This window comes from Apodemus sylvaticus, chromosome 18, assembly GCF_947179515.1.
Source record: "Apodemus sylvaticus chromosome 18, mApoSyl1.1, whole genome shotgun sequence".
Taxonomy (NCBI): domain Eukaryota; kingdom Metazoa; phylum Chordata; class Mammalia; order Rodentia; family Muridae; genus Apodemus; species Apodemus sylvaticus.
In genome coordinates this window covers 45,649,813-45,666,450 of record NC_067489.1, presented here as the reverse complement: position 1 = coordinate 45,666,450, position 16,638 = coordinate 45,649,813, and the positions used below count along the sequence as shown (strand labels likewise).

General features: G+C 44.8%; 1 protein-coding gene across 1 annotated transcript in view; it reads left to right on the top strand.

The window, feature by feature from the left end:
- The window catches only part of Tenm3 (teneurin transmembrane protein 3), a 614,692-nt gene that overhangs the window by 567,708 nt on the left and 30,346 nt on the right, over positions 1-16,638 (top strand). The gene's annotated exons all lie outside the window — the stretch shown is intronic.

The window sequence follows — 16,638 nt, the reverse complement described above, 5'->3', positions numbered from 1 at the left end:
TAAATTTACCTCTCCTCAGCAACTGACATTTTGCTCCAAGTACACTTAGCAGATTAGCAACAGACCTTTGAAAGGACAATCCATAGCTTTAGTTTTAGACCTAAACCCTCTGAGTTCCGGATTTGCCAAGCTGATAAAAGGCTGACTGCAATGGAAGCTTCCATTGAAGAAAAAACTTTGAAAATCGTTTACAATGAACTTGGCTGGTATCCTGGGCGCTACAAATGTTATTCTTATCAAACAGAGGGCTTAGCTTTTCACAATCAGTTATTGGAGAAGGTAAGCCGCACTTTGAAGGACTTTGCAACCAAACGCAAATCAGGACTGTTGGCCACCATTTTGAAAGCATAGGAGAAGGAGAAGGGGCGTTTGTGTGGAGAAGTGGCCCAGGTGATATGCATTCCGGTCACGTTTTCGTGAGGGCAGGGAGAGCAAAAGAAAATTAGCTCTGTTGTATATTTTATGTTGTGTGCACTTTACAGCGAGCGCATGTGTGAAATCATTTCCAACTCCTGGTTCACTTGACTAACGTTGCACCAGAGATGTGAGGTGCACGGAGAAGACATGTTGACAGATTCAAACTAGTGCTTGGCATGAGAATTTCGAGTCCCTTAATGTGATTTTTTTTCACAGTGACATATTGAAGCAAAAGTCTTTGCTCCAAAAACACACATCTAAAATCACAACAGAAGTCACTAGAAAAAGGCATCCCATACACAAATATTTTTCATACAACCGCTCTGGAATGGATCCTCCACAGAAAACTCTGTTCATTCCCCCTGTAGTTGGAATGGCTTTTCTTTCTCTGACAGGTTCCCTTTTAATAAAGCGAATGTTCCCCAGCAGCAAGGTTTTGTCAGAGGAACAAATCTTTTCAATTGAAGAATTACATTAAAATTCTGTTCTTAGCGTTCCTCTTTCCTCATTTCAGAATCGCAATAGGAAAGGAATAAATTGGAAGTTAATGGAAGCACTTCCTTTGCAGGGCTTTCAAAGTAATAGCGGGCTCTGTTGCCAAAGACGGAGAAGGCCCAAGAGGAAGTGCGGCCATTAGATAGTCCTGGGCAGGAGAGCTGTCCTCATTAGAAGATTCTCGAGATTATGCTGCCTCGGGTGGGGTTTCGCTGTAGTTGAAAGTGGGGAGAGAAAACAGAGGCCAAGTTTTCAGTACTAAGACTCGAGCTCTGCTCTGTGGGCCGTTTTTGAACGTGTCCTTGTTGGGTCCAGAAACTGACACTGCACAGGAACTGGGAGCTGCCAAAATGGTTTCCTGAGAGCCCATCGAAGCTTGGAAAATCAGAGAAATCCGCACATTCTATCAGTAAGGCAGGGGGAGATGTGGGAGAATTTAAACAAATTTGGGTTGAGATTTTTTTTTGTTTGTTTTTTGTTTTTTTAATTTTTTTAAAGAAAAGGTAGTGAACGAAATAAAAAAAATACTTCTCTTTTTAAAAGAATATATTGCCTTTGAGGAATAAAAGCACTTTCAAGAAACAGGGGTCTGGTTGGCAAGTCAATCTTGTGATTATAATAGGAAAGAGCATTCTATACAGCAGTTCTGATCATTCCTAATGCTGTGACCCATAAATACAGTTCCTCATGTGGTGGTGACCCCCAACCATAAAATTATTTTTGTTGTTGCTTCATATCCATAATTTTGCTACTGTTATGAATTATAATTTAAATACTTAATATTCAGGGTATCTGATGTGTGAGCCTTTGAAAGGGTGGTCCGACCCCCAAGGCAGTCTATCGGGACCCACAGGTTGGGAACCACTGTTGTAGTAAGCCACAGCACAGACTCATCTCACAACACACGTGTGGCTATGAGAAAATGTAGACAGAGAAATGACAGTAAAAGTAACTGTCTCCAAAGATTATTATGAAAATATTTAAACTACAGCCACACAAACTCTCTCAGGCATATTTTAAGACTATATTCAACCAAACAATACTTGAAAATTACTTTTCTAATAAAATTTGTAGAAGTATTGGTTTAAAAAGCAGTAACACCTATGTAATCCCAGCACTCTGGAGAAGGAGGCAGGCTGTGGACTGAGAGTCTGAGGCCAGCCTGGGTAACACCTGGAGTAAAAACCAGAATGAGCTACATAGTAGAACCTTATCTCCAACTTTTGATTTTGAAGGCAATGTATTATTTATTATATATTCACAGCAAATATATATATGTATATATGATTTTTTTTAATTGCCAAGAACTGCATATACTTTTTTTAAAGGTATCTAAGAGTAGGAGTTAACCTAAGGAATCCAAAACTGCCAGGCCCAAATGAGGCGACTTTTATGGTTGTTATACATGTTGGCAAAAAGGGGCCACTTCTTCCAAAGGTCAAAACCGGTAAAGCCCCCTCTCCCAGGCTTGAGCGCACAAAGCCTAGGGCGTGTCCGCTTGGGAACACCCTCGAGGCTGACGAACGGAGGGTTAACATTTTGTATATCTTCCAGGAGAGAAACAGGCAAACCTAAGCCCAACTGGCAGGAGCCTTGACCCTTATCTGCTTACCGAACCCTGACCTTCCTGAGCAGTTTCCGTGGGTGTTCTAGTATAAGACGGGGCCTCTGAGCTGCTGACACGATGATACAGTTTGTTTTTACAGTGCTGAGGCCTTTCTTGGCCCAAGTCACTGGAAGGACCTTATAATGTGTGCTTGTCCGCCCCCTAGCCCAACCAAAGAAATAATCACATGCCGTTTTGAATTATCCAGTTCGGAGCAGTTGAATCCTGGCCCTGGCCATCTCTGACTCCAGCCCTGGCTGTCCCCTGTCTCCTGACCGGTGTTAACCATCCTCCAACCCCACAGGTGTCACAGCTTGGAGCTTTGCCATGGCAGAGTTAACTCTAGCCCAGCCACCGAGATCATTTTTGCCTTTGCTTTGTATTTAGCCTCTGTCGATGGCCTAGTCTTCGATGGTCTCTTCTTGTTAGCAGCCGTCCTTACTTACAGTTTAGTCTGCCACAGGTAGCTGCTGCATTAGGAACAAGGCTATCTGAAAGAACAATAGTGTCTGCTACTCGTGTCCCTCAGGAGACTTGGGGAGCCAGCCAGCCTGCAATTACTACCCCAGAGCCCGGTCCCTCATCTTTCTAGCCTACTTATCACATACCCAAGGACGGGCCTTCTCACTCACCTTCCTCAGAGTCTCCGTCTTGGCCTGTTAACCCTTCATCTTCCTCTTGACACCAGGCAGTGTTCTAACAAGCTGCATATGGGCAACTTGGACCTGGGTTTTCAGACCCTCTCCCTTATTTCCTATAGAGAGTTAGCTCCTCGGGAATTCTTTTGTTCCTGTAGTCATTAGTGAACTGATGTCTCGGTAATACTCCACTTCATTCATGTTTTTGTAGTGCCATGTATCTAATTCAGATATAGAAAGACATATGAACTTGGTAAGCTCATAAAGAAGGGGTTTGATGGGTTTCACAATGGCCAGGGTTTTACCAAAACCACAGAGAGATGGTAATGGGGGAAAAAAAATCCTTGCCAACTGAGAAACATGTTTTCTGTGACTTTCACCACACCAGTCCCTTAAGCTGGTAGGTGGTCTATAATCATCTCTTGGCATAAAATACCTTATCCAAAGAAATGGCAGCTCTCAGTCCAAATCCCCATTTGTTTACGGCCAGATTATCAGCTAGCCTAGTATCTAAAAAAAGATTTGAAGTTAAAGCTTTTATCAACTAGAAACAGATGGAAGACCTGGAATCAATCAGTCTGCCTACTGTAAAAATAGAGTTACCATAGCTCCTGCCAGAGAAATTCCAAAGGAAAGAAGTTCAGATTCCGTACTGTGCATATTGTCATCTTATTATTTGTTGGTGGTACAAACTTGAGTGTGCCATTACCATTTTTGTAGTCCTGGTGTGAGTACAAAGAAAATGGGGGACATTTTTTAATGCCAGCTGTTGTCTCTGCGGCCCCCACAATGCATAGAACATTGCATGCACACAGAGAGCATCCCTCGTAGCATTTCACTGAAGAAAGATTGGCGGCAAAAGCCAATGATGTAATCGGGTGAATACTCATGATCGAGCAGACTCTGATGGAATCTAGAACTGGCTTTCCCCAAAGCGTCGTTGAAAAACTACTGTATAAATGATCTCCTGCTCTCTGGGATGCTTCAGACCCCGCACCAGCCATTAATACAGAAAATGTCGATATTTCACATTTTTTTTTGCCCATCTTCTGATGTTTACCCAATAGCAGTTGTTTGCTCACTTTCTTTTGCTTCATAAAATAAGAACTTCCTCAGTTGATCTTGTTGCTCAAATAATTGAATGAAGAAAAAGTAAAGACTTCATACCTGAAGCCTTTTATTCTGAAATATTGCTTTTAAGGAGTGAGGGCCACAAGAACTTTATATATAGTCAGTTGTGGCGGTAGAGCTTCACAATACCCCAAATCAGGAGGCAAGGGTAAGAGATTGGGAGTTTGAGGCCAGTCTGGGGTACCCCAAAAGTTGAAGGGCAGCTTAAACTACATAGCAAGACCCTATCCCTGAAAAGCAGGGGATAGGGATGAACTCATTGAAAGATTGATTGCCAAACAGTGACAGGCTCTGGACTTCTTTCCTGTGAGGCAGAGAACAAAAGAAAATTCATGAGGAAGTTCTGCTCCAGCAGAGCAAGATGTCTAAAGGATGAAGGCAGCCCCAGCCCCTGTCCTTGTGAAGAAACGGAAGGCCAAAAGATAGTGAATCCTATTTGAGAAAAGGCCTAAGGACTCCAGCATGGGGCAGGACGCGCTCCCCAAAAGAGATCTCACTTGCTTCTTAAATGTCCCCGGTACATAAGGCAACGAGGCTTCCTCTGTAGGCAGCTCAGAGTACTACCTCCTGCCATTAACCAGTTAGCCTAAGCCCTGGACCAGCAAACTGCTCCCAGCTTCCTGAGCTTACCCACAAGGGCAGGCCAGAGATAAAGCAGGAGAAACAAAGGCTACTGGCCCCGTGCTGAGAAGACAGCTGCTGGCAAAGAGAGCATCCCAACCAAGAGACTGCCAGACCTTCAAGCAGGACTCAATGCAGTCACCACCTTGGTGGAGAACAAGAAGGCTCAGCTGGTGGTGATCGTCCATGATGTAGAACCCATTGAGCCGGTGGTCTTCCTGCCTGCCCTGTGATGAAAGATAGGGGCTCCCTGCTGCGTCATCAAGGGACCAGCCAAGCTGCGGTGGCTGCTCCACAGGAGGGCGTGCACCACTGTTGCCTTCCCGTGGGATAACTCTACGGGTGCTCTGGCTAAGCTGAGGGGATCTATAGGATCTATATGTAATATAGGACCCCATATTACAAGGACAGGTGCAATGAGATCAGCCGCTCCTGGGGAGGCAGTGTGCTTGGTCCTAAATCTGTGGTTTGCATTGCCAATCCCGAAAAGGCAAAGGCTGAAGAACTTGCCACTAAACTGAGTTGAATATACACTGCTAAGTTTTCTATACATAAATAAAATTACAGAATTATCATCAAAAGGAAGGAAGGAAGGAAGGAAGGAAGGAAGGAAGGAAGGAAGGAAGGAAGGAAGAAAGAAAGAAAAAAAGAAAGGCTCAGAGGAAAGCAAACATTTCTCCATTCACATATGAGTACCTGGTACAAGAGAGGCCTGGGGTTGGGGGAGGGGAGGGATTCCCAGTTCCCAGCTTGCAGTCTTGTCACCCCCAGTAAGTTACTCTAATTTAGGGTAGATAAGTGGTGTCTTAAGCACAAGAGCCTTCGTGCCAAAAACCATAGACCTGCATCAGTTTCTCTCCATGATACCTGTGGTGGTTCTGTCCCTATTAGGACTCCTTTAAAAAGTAGCTGGGACTTTAGGACATGCTGCTAGAATCCAGTGTGTCTGGTGGCTTTCCCTCAGCCTTGGTGTCTGAGAATATGTCCCTGGGGGATGAGTAATTATCTACAGACTGTGCCTCTGACCTCCTTTTCCTCCTGACTCGATGGCTCGGTGGTGAGCAGAAAGAAGGCCCACTGTGCCCCTGCAGACACTGATAGTTATAAGACTAGTTATTGTCTTAATCTCTCTCTCTCTCTCTCTCTCTCTCTCTCTCTCTCTCTCTCTCTCTCTCTTTAGAGTTTCTCTGTGTAATCCCAGCAGACTTGGCAGGAACTTACTCCCTAGACCAGACTGGCCTCAAACTCAGAGATCTGCCTGCCTCTGCCTCTGGTGTGCTGGGGGAGTAAAGAGACAGGATGGACGCACCACCACACCTGGCATCATGTCTTAGTCTTTAAAAACAATTGCCCTAAACTCTCATTTCTTCGTTAAAGTAATTCCAGAGAGAACACAAAGATCTCACCTGCTAAAAATGTATTATTTAAGAAGCTCATACCCAAAGTAAAGTCATAGTTCTTACACTTGGATGCCCACAGAAGCAAATCCGGCGTATGGAATCGGGCGATGGAATAAATTATTTACTAGTAAATGGCATTTCACAGCTCTCTGCTTGCTTGCCTGCATAAAACACAAAGGGTGTGGGCCTATCTGGGGGCACTTCTTCAGGGGGAAGTAGACAGAACAGGGGAAAGCTATGAACTCTAGCTGATGTGCACCAGCTCGCTGACGGCCTAGGGGCAACTTTCCTGTCTTGGGAGTTTGATTATTTGGAGCCGTGTATTTGTGGCGCTGAGTGTGATCTTTTGCGAGCTATATTCAGATTTACAGAGCAAATAAATGAGTTTCTGCTTCTCCCCGTTTGCGTAGGTGTACATGGGTCTCCAGCTCCTCAATTGCCCATGGCACGGACCCACAACGCACCCTCCCCCACCCTCTTCTGATGCCCTAGGAGAGTAGTGGGGAAGGGACCTCAAAGGAGAGCTGGGTATAAAGAAGAGCTAGCTAAGTACCTTAGGGCAAATCGAAAACTGTATTCAGAAGGCTCAGAGCAGGAAAACTCAAAGGTAATTATTCTGAATTAGGAAAGACGCATCCTTGGCTCATTGACACCGAATCGGCTGCAGTGGAGAAGGTGGTGTGTTCTTACACAGCTGTCCCTCTAACCACTGAGGCAGGAACTGATTAATGTAAGCTTCCACCTGACAGGACTGAGGATAACCACCACACCCGCTCTTTGAAAAGCACCCGACAAACCACAAGTCATTGTTATTTATGTCCGGAAACTACATTAAAAAAAAACTACATCTCTGTTTTACAAATATTCGACGTAGGCTGGCCATCGGGCTGCCTTCAGGATTCCCCATGTCTTCCCTTGTGGAAGACAGCACTTAGGAACTCAGGACCGACTTAGGAGCCATCTCATCCACAGATAACTGGAAATCCTGGGGAAATCCTGGCACTGCCTTCCATTGTTTTCTGTCTTGTTTGATTTTCTGATAGTTTTGTCGTGCCTCTTTTTTTATCATTAATTATTTTACTTATTTACATCCCAGTCGTTGCCCCCTCCTGGTCCCTCCCCACACAGTTCCTTATCCCATTCTCCCTCCCCCTTGCCTCTGAGGGTCCCCCCATCCCCCCATCCCCGCCAACATCCCCCTTCCCTGGGACCTCAAGACCAAGGATTAGGTGCATCTCCCACTGAGGCCAGGCCAGGCAGACCCCTGCTATATGTGTGCTGGGCCCTCGACAGCTCTGTCTGCTGCCTGGCTGACAGCTCAGTCTCTAGGAGCTCCCAGGGAGGAGTCCATGTTAGTTGAGACTGCTGGTCTTCCTAAGGGATCACCCTCCCCTTCAGCTCCTTCAGTCCTTCCCCTAATTCCTCCATAGGGGTCCCCAACTTCAGGCCAATGGTTGAACTGAATCTGTCTTTGTTTTTGTTTTTTTTTAACCAAATGAGCATCCCAGGAAATCAGTGAGAACTGTGTGGGCAGTTGACTAAAGTATCTACAGTACACTTCAAACATTCACCTAAACACGATAAAGGCAACATTTTCATCAATATTTGATTTATTCCAGCTCCTTTCAGCAGTCTAGATTTATTTTAAAAAAAAAAAAAAAAAAAAAGCAAAACCAGTAACCAGTTCCTTCAGAATCGGGTGAATTGGCCAGCATGTCCATCGTATTATCCTCTCCAGTGTGATCCACTTAGCAAATTAATGCTCTCAAGGTGCCAAATAACTCCATAACGGCTCAAAAAGAGTAAATCAACCTCCTCTATCTATGGACGCCTTCTCTCGACGTTGGATAGGTGCTCTGGTGGCTTTACCATCCGGCACACCATCAGCTTCCCTTGCAAAGCAACTGTTGGATAATTTACCCAAAGACGGAGACACAGACTCTCCACTCTCAATGATACCTGAGAGGAGGAGAGCCTTGTGCAGACAGATCAGGATAGCCTCCCCTTCCTATTGCCGCAGAGCTAAATAAAGATTGACAGCTGAGAATTTTCTAGAAGGCTGCATCCTTCTCCAGCTCAATCCTGGGATGGTAGAAGGAGAACCGCCTTCCTTCCTGCTCACCCCTCAGCTTCCCCCGGGGAAAGTGTTGCAGATAGAGAAAGCCTCCTGTTTATGTCTTGACCCACGGATCATTTCCAGATGTCTAGAGCATATAGATGTTGACCCAGTGAGGACATCACACTTCTCTTCTGAACTCTGACCTAAGCCAGAGAGGAGAGGACTGGGCGTCGCCCACCCCCGTGCTTTTGTCCCTCACAGAGTCCTCCCATCCATCCTCATTACTGCATCTTGTAGACCCGCCTTCTCAGGCATCGCAAGCACATTCCTTAGACTTAAAGTCCATCTGAACGTTTCGGCAGCCTGAGAATCTGAATTGGGGACACATAGAGAGATGAGGAGAGGGGAGGGGGAAAGGTGGGGTGGGGCTGATGTAAACAAGTATTACTTTGAGCCAGCAAGATGGCTACATGAGTGAAGGGGAAAATGATTCAACAAAGTTGTCCTCTGACCTCCACACATGTTCATGCACACACAGCATGTGCATGCACACATGTCATGCATGGACAGAAAAATAATCTTACTCTTATTTCTTGTTTTTTTTTTTTTAAAAAAAATAAGTATCACTTTCCAGTTCAACCAAAAAGGATTTGAGTCTTCTTCCCCATTTAAATATATAAGAAAGGAAGTCTGATATAAATTAAGGAGGGTTTTTTTTTCCATAAGTAGGCCTTTTGATTAAAATGTATATAAAAAGCAAAGGCTAAAAGGTGTTGGTTTTTTTTTTTTTAAATAAGAAATAGATAATCGGTTAATTTAAACATGTCACGAATGTTAGTTCGGCATCAGATGAAAGAAAGACTTCATTCTATGTCAAACTCAAAAAAGAAAAGTGTGGGCTAGGTCCCTGTGAAGACATAGACCTCACCAGAAGCTGAGGGAAAGTTCTTCCTTCCCAGAAGAGGTACTGGTGATAAACTCAAAATTCAAAGAATGTTGGTTTTTTTTTGTTTTGTTTTGTTTTGTTTTGTTTTGTTTTGTTTTGTTTTGTTTTTTTGGTTTGGTTTGGTTTGGTTTTTTGGATTTGGTTTTTTCGAGACAGGGTTTCTCCGTATAGCCCTGGCTGTCCTGGAACTCACTCTGTAGACCAGGTTGGCCTCGAACTCAGAAATCCACCTGCCTCTGCCTCCCAGAGTGCTGGGATTACAGGTGTGTGCCACCACCACCCGGCTCAAAGAATGTTGTAATGTGGAGAAACAACGTGGTCCTCTAATGCTTGTCTACATGAATATAAACCCACCAATCTATTCCTATAGACCTTTCAGATGACAGACTGAAAACCTTAAAGGAAGGCAGTGGTTATCTCCCATTTCAAATAAGTTTCTCTTCACTTAAATATCTGTTCTTTGCCTAGTCAGATCCTGTTGATTTTATTAGTAAAGAGTCCTTTTTAACATAAGTTTAAGGCTTATCTCCCAAAGATATCCATAGTTAGTCCCACTCGGGTGTGTCCCACCTGACCCTGCCCTTCTGGAAACAGTTTTAAAAGGAGTTATGCCACCTCGAGGGAATCTTAAACTCTGCATCACAGCAGCAAACTGTTAAATATGTCAGACTTTTGAGGCTTGAGTATTGTGTCCACAAGGTAAGATCCCGTCCATGCCCTTTGGTCATGGAACGTTCCAGGCATCACACACATTCAGTCGGAACGACTGGCGGCTGGAGCGGACGTGAGTGCTGGAGAATAGGCCAGTTCCGTGTCCGCTGGACTCTGAGCCGAGAAGGGAACACACGTAAGGGTGTAAAGTGCTAAGAACTTTGCCACTCCACAGGCAGTGCTCATCCATCCTGTCCTCATCAGGCTGGGGACGAGAGTGAGGCAAGGTACACATCTCAGTAACACTTTGTTGGCAGGGAACAGTGGAGTGGTGGTAGGGGGCAACGCCTCGGCTGGGCAGGATTTAAATGAACACACATTTTAAACTAAGCAGAGCGTGAAGCGTGCATGGGGACACCGGAAGATGGCGCTAGAAAGACATGTCAAGAGAGCATGGTTCTGTTCAAGTGGGGCTTAGATGACATGCTAGGGAGTTGGGCTGCCTGGTCAACCCTCCATGCTGGGTTGGCAAAGTGCAGTTAAGGAATCTGACAGGGAAGCCGCATGGTCAGTTTGGCGACTGTGTAAGCATGGACTTAAGGGAAGATGAAAGTAGGAGGTACCGGAGGAAAAGAAAGGAATGAGAAAGGACTGACTCCAGACCAGACACTAATCACTCATCGAAATGGATTAATCCTGAGGAGATGGGGGGATGGGACAATCTCAGAGAGCCCCTGTTTTCCCAGCATACATGGTAGATAGGAGAACACCAGAAATACCCAGGGGTTCCCATTTGGACGTTATGAATGTCAGGTCCCACAGCACAGTGTTACATAGGATCGAAAGGTAGTCTGGGGACGCATATGTTACTGAACACCATTATCCCACTAATTGGAAGACTGAGACAGGAAGGCCATGAATTCAAGTACTTGGCTACTTGAGTTCTGTAGAAGATCCCGTGCCAGGGAGGCTGCGAATAAAGACCTGACAGTCTAAACTTCCTGTGGAAGTAAAGGAACTACTGTGTAAATATCCAAGGATCCACCTTCCCGAGCCCTCGTTCTTGGGAATGTTCAAATCACCTCTCCTTGTACTTGTACGGGGTGTCGCTTTCTGAATTTGTCTTTTGTGTGTATGCATACATGTTCATGTAGATGTGCATGCAGGCTAGAGGTCAGAGGACAATTTTGAGAGTCATTTCTTAAGAGGTGCCATCCACCCTGTGTTTTGAGACAGGGCCTCTCATTGGCCTAGAGGTTACCCAAGTTAACAAGGCTGGCCGTCAAGTCCCAGGGTTCTACCCAGTTCTACTTCTCCAGTACTGGGGTCACACACAGGATGTGAGGTTGCAGCAGGCCACCGCCTAGCGTTGTACTGGGGATGGACCTCAAGGCCTCATGCTTGCCGGGCGAGCGCTCTACAAACTGAATTCTCTCTCCAGTCCCATTCCCCTCTCCTCCTATACTGCTCCCTTGTCTGACATCCACCATTCCTTTTCCCTTCGGAAACTGAACAGTGTTCCTCTTCCATCCCACAACTCGTGAACAGACAGCATATTAGCCTCAGTCTTCCCTCATTTTTCCAAGTCTACCCAATTACTAAGCAACAGTCTCCTAAGTAGGTTCACTGCCACTGTTTGTCTTTGCATTCACTGGCACTCCCAAGCCATGACAGGCCATTGGTCCACTGCGCCTTCTTCATGTTCTCTGCTTGCCCGCCATGCTCCTCCTCTTCTTCTTCATCTTCTTCTTCCTCTTCCTCCCTGTCCTCCTCCTCCTTCCACTCCTCCCCCTTCTCTTCCTCCTCCTCCTCTTCCTCCTCCTCCTTTTTCTTTTCTCTGAAACAGCTTTGGTCAAATGAGAAAGGCTCTAGACTAGACTAAAAACCTAGACTCCACAACCAGTTTTATCTGTCCCAACTGTGCTGTTTGGCAGGCCACAGAACTGCTCTTACTTATGAAATGAAAGGTTTCTTAGTAAGGAAATTTTTCCTGTTACTGTAACAAATCTGTGATTCTGTCATTCTTCCAGTGTTTCTTGGCCTCTGTCAACACTCATCCCATAAGAAACATTTACTAAAAGTTACCAAATTTCCTTTGCTGAAACAATGATACATACATCTCTTTTGAACCTAGAACCTTGTGTATTATTATGCTAGTGTTAACAACAACCGCTTGCTGTGGTAAATAAAAGTTCTTTGTAAGTAAAATACCTACCTTGAAAAACTTTTCTCCCAATCCTAATCTTTCCCTTTTCCATTCTCTCTCTCTCCCCCCCTCTCTGTGTGTGTGTATGTGTGTGTGTGTGTGTGTGTGTGTGAGAGAGAGACAGAGAGAGAGAGAGAGAGCAAGAATACAAAGCAAAGAACAAAAGAAGATAACATGCATGCTGTCCATTTCTAGAACATCCAGGATATGTGTAGTTCTATAGAGCAAAAATTCTTGATGGACTGTCTAACAGCTCTGCATTTCAAAACCTACATAAATGTCCACGCTCTTCATCCAGTGCACACTTTTAAAAGGTGGGAGGGGACTGCACAGGATCCTTTGAACCCTAAAGGAGCCATTTCTAGACCTCCTGGTTAGATGCCTGCGTCTGAAGGTCTGTGTTTTATCTATCCTTCGACCAGTTCCCCTATGCAGGTTATGACTATGCAAAGGCTTTGATCTGGTCACCTTTCTTGAATGTGATTCTTTAAAAAAAAAAAAAAAATTCTGAGGCCATCTCTCACTGTGCTCCATGTTCAAAGGGCTAGGCCTGAGGTGTGAGAGGAAAGGCCTGCCCTGTCCATGTCCTCTGAACTCATGCTATCTGGAGAGTCCAGGGAAGAGAGAATGACAAGGGGCCTGCAGACTCCTGCCCTCTCTGGTTTCATGAAACAAACACAGGTCAGACTCTGTCCCTTAAGAGAGACCTCCTAAGCCATCTGAACCAAGCAAAGAAACTTAAATAATCTAGGCCACCCTCTCCTGTGGGCTCCCATCCCTTTCTCAAGATCCTCTCAGCACTTGAAAGAAAATGCAAGTTAAAAAAGGAAACAGCTTGGTCTTTTGTCCTTCTTGATTGCCTTTCCCTGTCACTTTGGTAATGACCATATGAGATGGCCCTGTCATCTGGAAGTCACTTGATCCCTGTGCTCATCATGATGTTCGATTCTTTCTCAAATGTCATCCCAATTTTTTGAGGATTTCCTATTGACAACATTGCTGTTGAATTTAAGAAATAATAGTTTTTCTCCAAGCTAATTGTTAAGAAATACCTACATGTAAAATCTTGTAATAGTGTTACAAATCACACTGTTAGTAGCATCACAATACCAGATCAGCCCACCATCTGAGGATAAATGATTTCGCTATCGGTATACACATTCTTCTTCAGGACTGAGGATCAAGGAATGACTTAGCATGCGTGTTTAATACTGAGGGTGGTGATTTGTCACTTGCCATAGTAGTGATAGACTGTTTTAAATTAGCACTCTAGAGGAAGCACTGTCACAGCAGGTGGCAACAATAACTTGAGTTTCTTGGTTTTGTCTTTATTTGCTCGTGTAAAAGCAAATGTAAGCTATTAAATGTATAAGGTGGTCAGTGGAACACAGGGCACATGTGTCTTTCATGGGAGAGCTTACTGTGATTCAAGTCTAAGAGCAAATCCACATACCTACTGAGAAACAGAGTCAGCTAATAGAGCTGAAGACCCTGGGAAGATGAGGACTACACTTGAACATTCAACTAAAGAAGCCATCTTAAACAGAAGTACCAAAGTCATATTCTGAAGTTTTGGAGAACTGCAAATCATTTCCACTTGAATAAATTTACAGTATCAGTAGTCTATTGACATAGAGTTGTTACGAGTGTAGCTTAGTCAGAGCTTCTTTCAAGTGACAATCAACTGAAGATGCTTAAGCACAGGGGTATTATAATCATAGTGTTTCAGAGATTTACCTGTAAGTGTGGAGAGAGGCAGGTAGACCAGTTGTCTAGAGCAGTTGTGGTCCTGGAAAAGCAAGTATATGAAAGATATTATGGAGGAAAAATGAAGAGTTGGGCACTTCATGTCTGTGAGTGAGAAGGAGAGAGAAGTTTTGTCTCAGGATCACTGAGGCTATGACTCTGAGGCATTTACTAATAATCTCAATGCCTAGGAAACATAGAAGGCATTTTGAAAATACAGAAGCTAAAGTAGCAAGTCTAGGCAAAAAGAAAAAAAATGCAATCAAAATTAAAGTCAAACAAATATAGAACCATAAAAAGGGTACTCCATCGGTGCAAGAGCAAAAGGTCAGTAGGAGCCGGAGGGAGAGTGTCTTTGTCGAAACAGAGTCCTTTGTGAAGAGAGGTCAGCTGGGGGAAGAGAATGTGCTGTGTGGTGAATCTGGAGCTATGAGGCTATGACCAGATGAGTGTGACCGTGAGCATGCAGTGGATATTCTATTCAAATTCCCTAGAGCCTATTGCATTGTAGATTCAAACGGCTAATAAAAGAGCGAGCTGCATTTCTAATATACGAGTTGGGGAGGTCTAGTGCACTGAGGCCAAGCCACAAGCATTAAGCTGAACTGCAAAGCTGCTCATAACAGAAGCAGTGTCCAGAAGTGCATGGATTATGCGGACTGGTCTCCCATCACGCAGGGTCAGAGTGGTCCAGTTGGCCATCGCTGTTACGTTGTTCTTTAAAAACAAAAACAAAAACAAAAATCAAAAAAAAAAAAAACCTTTTAACCATCATTTCTAGAAATATCTGAAAATTATTTTTTGAGAACTGGTTTGTTTGTTTGGTTAGTTGGTTGGCTGGTTGGTTGGTTGGTTGGTTGGCTGGTTGGTTGGTTGGTTGGTTGGTTGGTTGGTTCAACTCCTTCTCCAGAATCCTCTGGTCATTTTAAAATCTCCCACCCACTCATCTTGCTTCTGCTATTGGTGTGTGTGGTCAGGACTGAGGATCAAGGAAGGCTCTGCATTCCTGTTTAGTACTGAGGGTGGTGATCGTCACTTGCCACAGTGAAGGAAAGGCTGTCTTAGCACTCTAGAGATGCCACAGCCACTGGTAACACTGAGTAGACTTTCTTGGGTTTGCTTTTTATTGGCTCTTGTGAAAGCAAATGTAAGCTCCTAAATGTATAAGGCAGACAACTGAAACACGGGCACATTGTCTTTCAGTGGTGATCAGGGAAGATTTTCCCACAGATTACCACCAATGTCCACAGAAATGACAAAAACCTTTATTTTTCCATTTGCAACAGAGTCTGTACATAAAAGCATTCAAAAAGATGTCTTAAACCTCTTGCTTTCTGAAACAGTATGGGCATCGGACGGTAGCCCTGTGCCTAAGCCCCCGTGTTGGTCCCTGTGTTTTGTGTGATCAGTAGGTCTGGGGAGCTCTCTCTGCCTGGCTTGTCCCCCTTGGCAAGCTCCCTCCGTGCTGAGTCAGCATTATTATTATTATTATTATTATTATTATTATTATTATTATTTTGCTTTCTTAAAAAGCCTTCCTCAACTCTCCGTCCCCATCACAAAGCCTGGGCAGGGCCTGACTCTCCTATTGAGCTCTGCTGCAACTAAAGGCCCAACAAGTAAACCTTTCTTCCCAGCTCTAATACCTTCATTGCTGTCTATCCAAGACTCCTCATTACCCCCCAAACTCTTCCACCCCCTCCCCCACCCAGTCTTGATCTATCCAGGCCTGACAGCCGAGCTCACCCCTGGGAGGTCCCAGCTGGCTCCTCCAGCTAGAGACATCGCCTACATTCTGGTCCCTCCTAGGATCCCTGGTACCAGAGGCTCACTCATTGTCAGGAAGCAAGCTTTCACACACACACACACACACACACACACACACACACGTGTGGCTACTTTGTATTCTCTCTGGAGTCTCAGTACCCTTGCTTGTCAACTTTCACCTTAGAGAGTCTTAAGAAACTGTGGTCCTGTAGATGCCTTAACTTAATTTAGCCACTTGTTGGCAGGCACGCACTGAGACCTTCCAGGGCCAAACCGTTAAGCTTAGCCATTACAGAGCCAGCATTATCCTTATGTCCTTCTGACCGTAGATTCTCCAAAGGTTACGTATATATTTATTTCCCAAAGAGCCAGAGGCTAACAGGTTGCATGCCGAATGCTCAGAAACCTGGGCGGGATCCCTGTGTGCCCGTCCTCCTGTGATAGAAAATGCCTGCCCAGCAGGAAACAGAGTGAGTGGTAAGCCAGTGAAAGCATCGAGTCAAAAGGTTGGCAAAATGCTTTCTCCGGGAGAAAGGTGAAGTTTCTGCTGGAGATTGAATGGGGCTGGAAAATATAAACCAGAGAAAGGGCAGGTCAGCGTCTGCAGCAAGAATGACTCACCGTGCTGCTGGCGAGGGTGATCGTGTGTCTTTAGAGCACAGATCTCAACGCTGAATCTGGCCGTGTGATTTACAGAAAAGATAATGGGCCCGAGGTCAGGTGCCGAGCAGTTCCAGTGATAGCTCAGCCAGGAGAGCCCAAACGAGCAATCTAACCACCTCATCTGTAGTTTTCCGTTTATGAGATGGACAGCTAACACGGTACAGAATGATCTGTCCGGAAGAGCTTCCAGAAAGATGTTAATTTCTAAAGGACTGGGGAACTGTGGGCAGTACAGTGTGGTACAGGAATTACACTGAATGTAAGCCTCAACTTGAGTCCGAGTTTGATCATA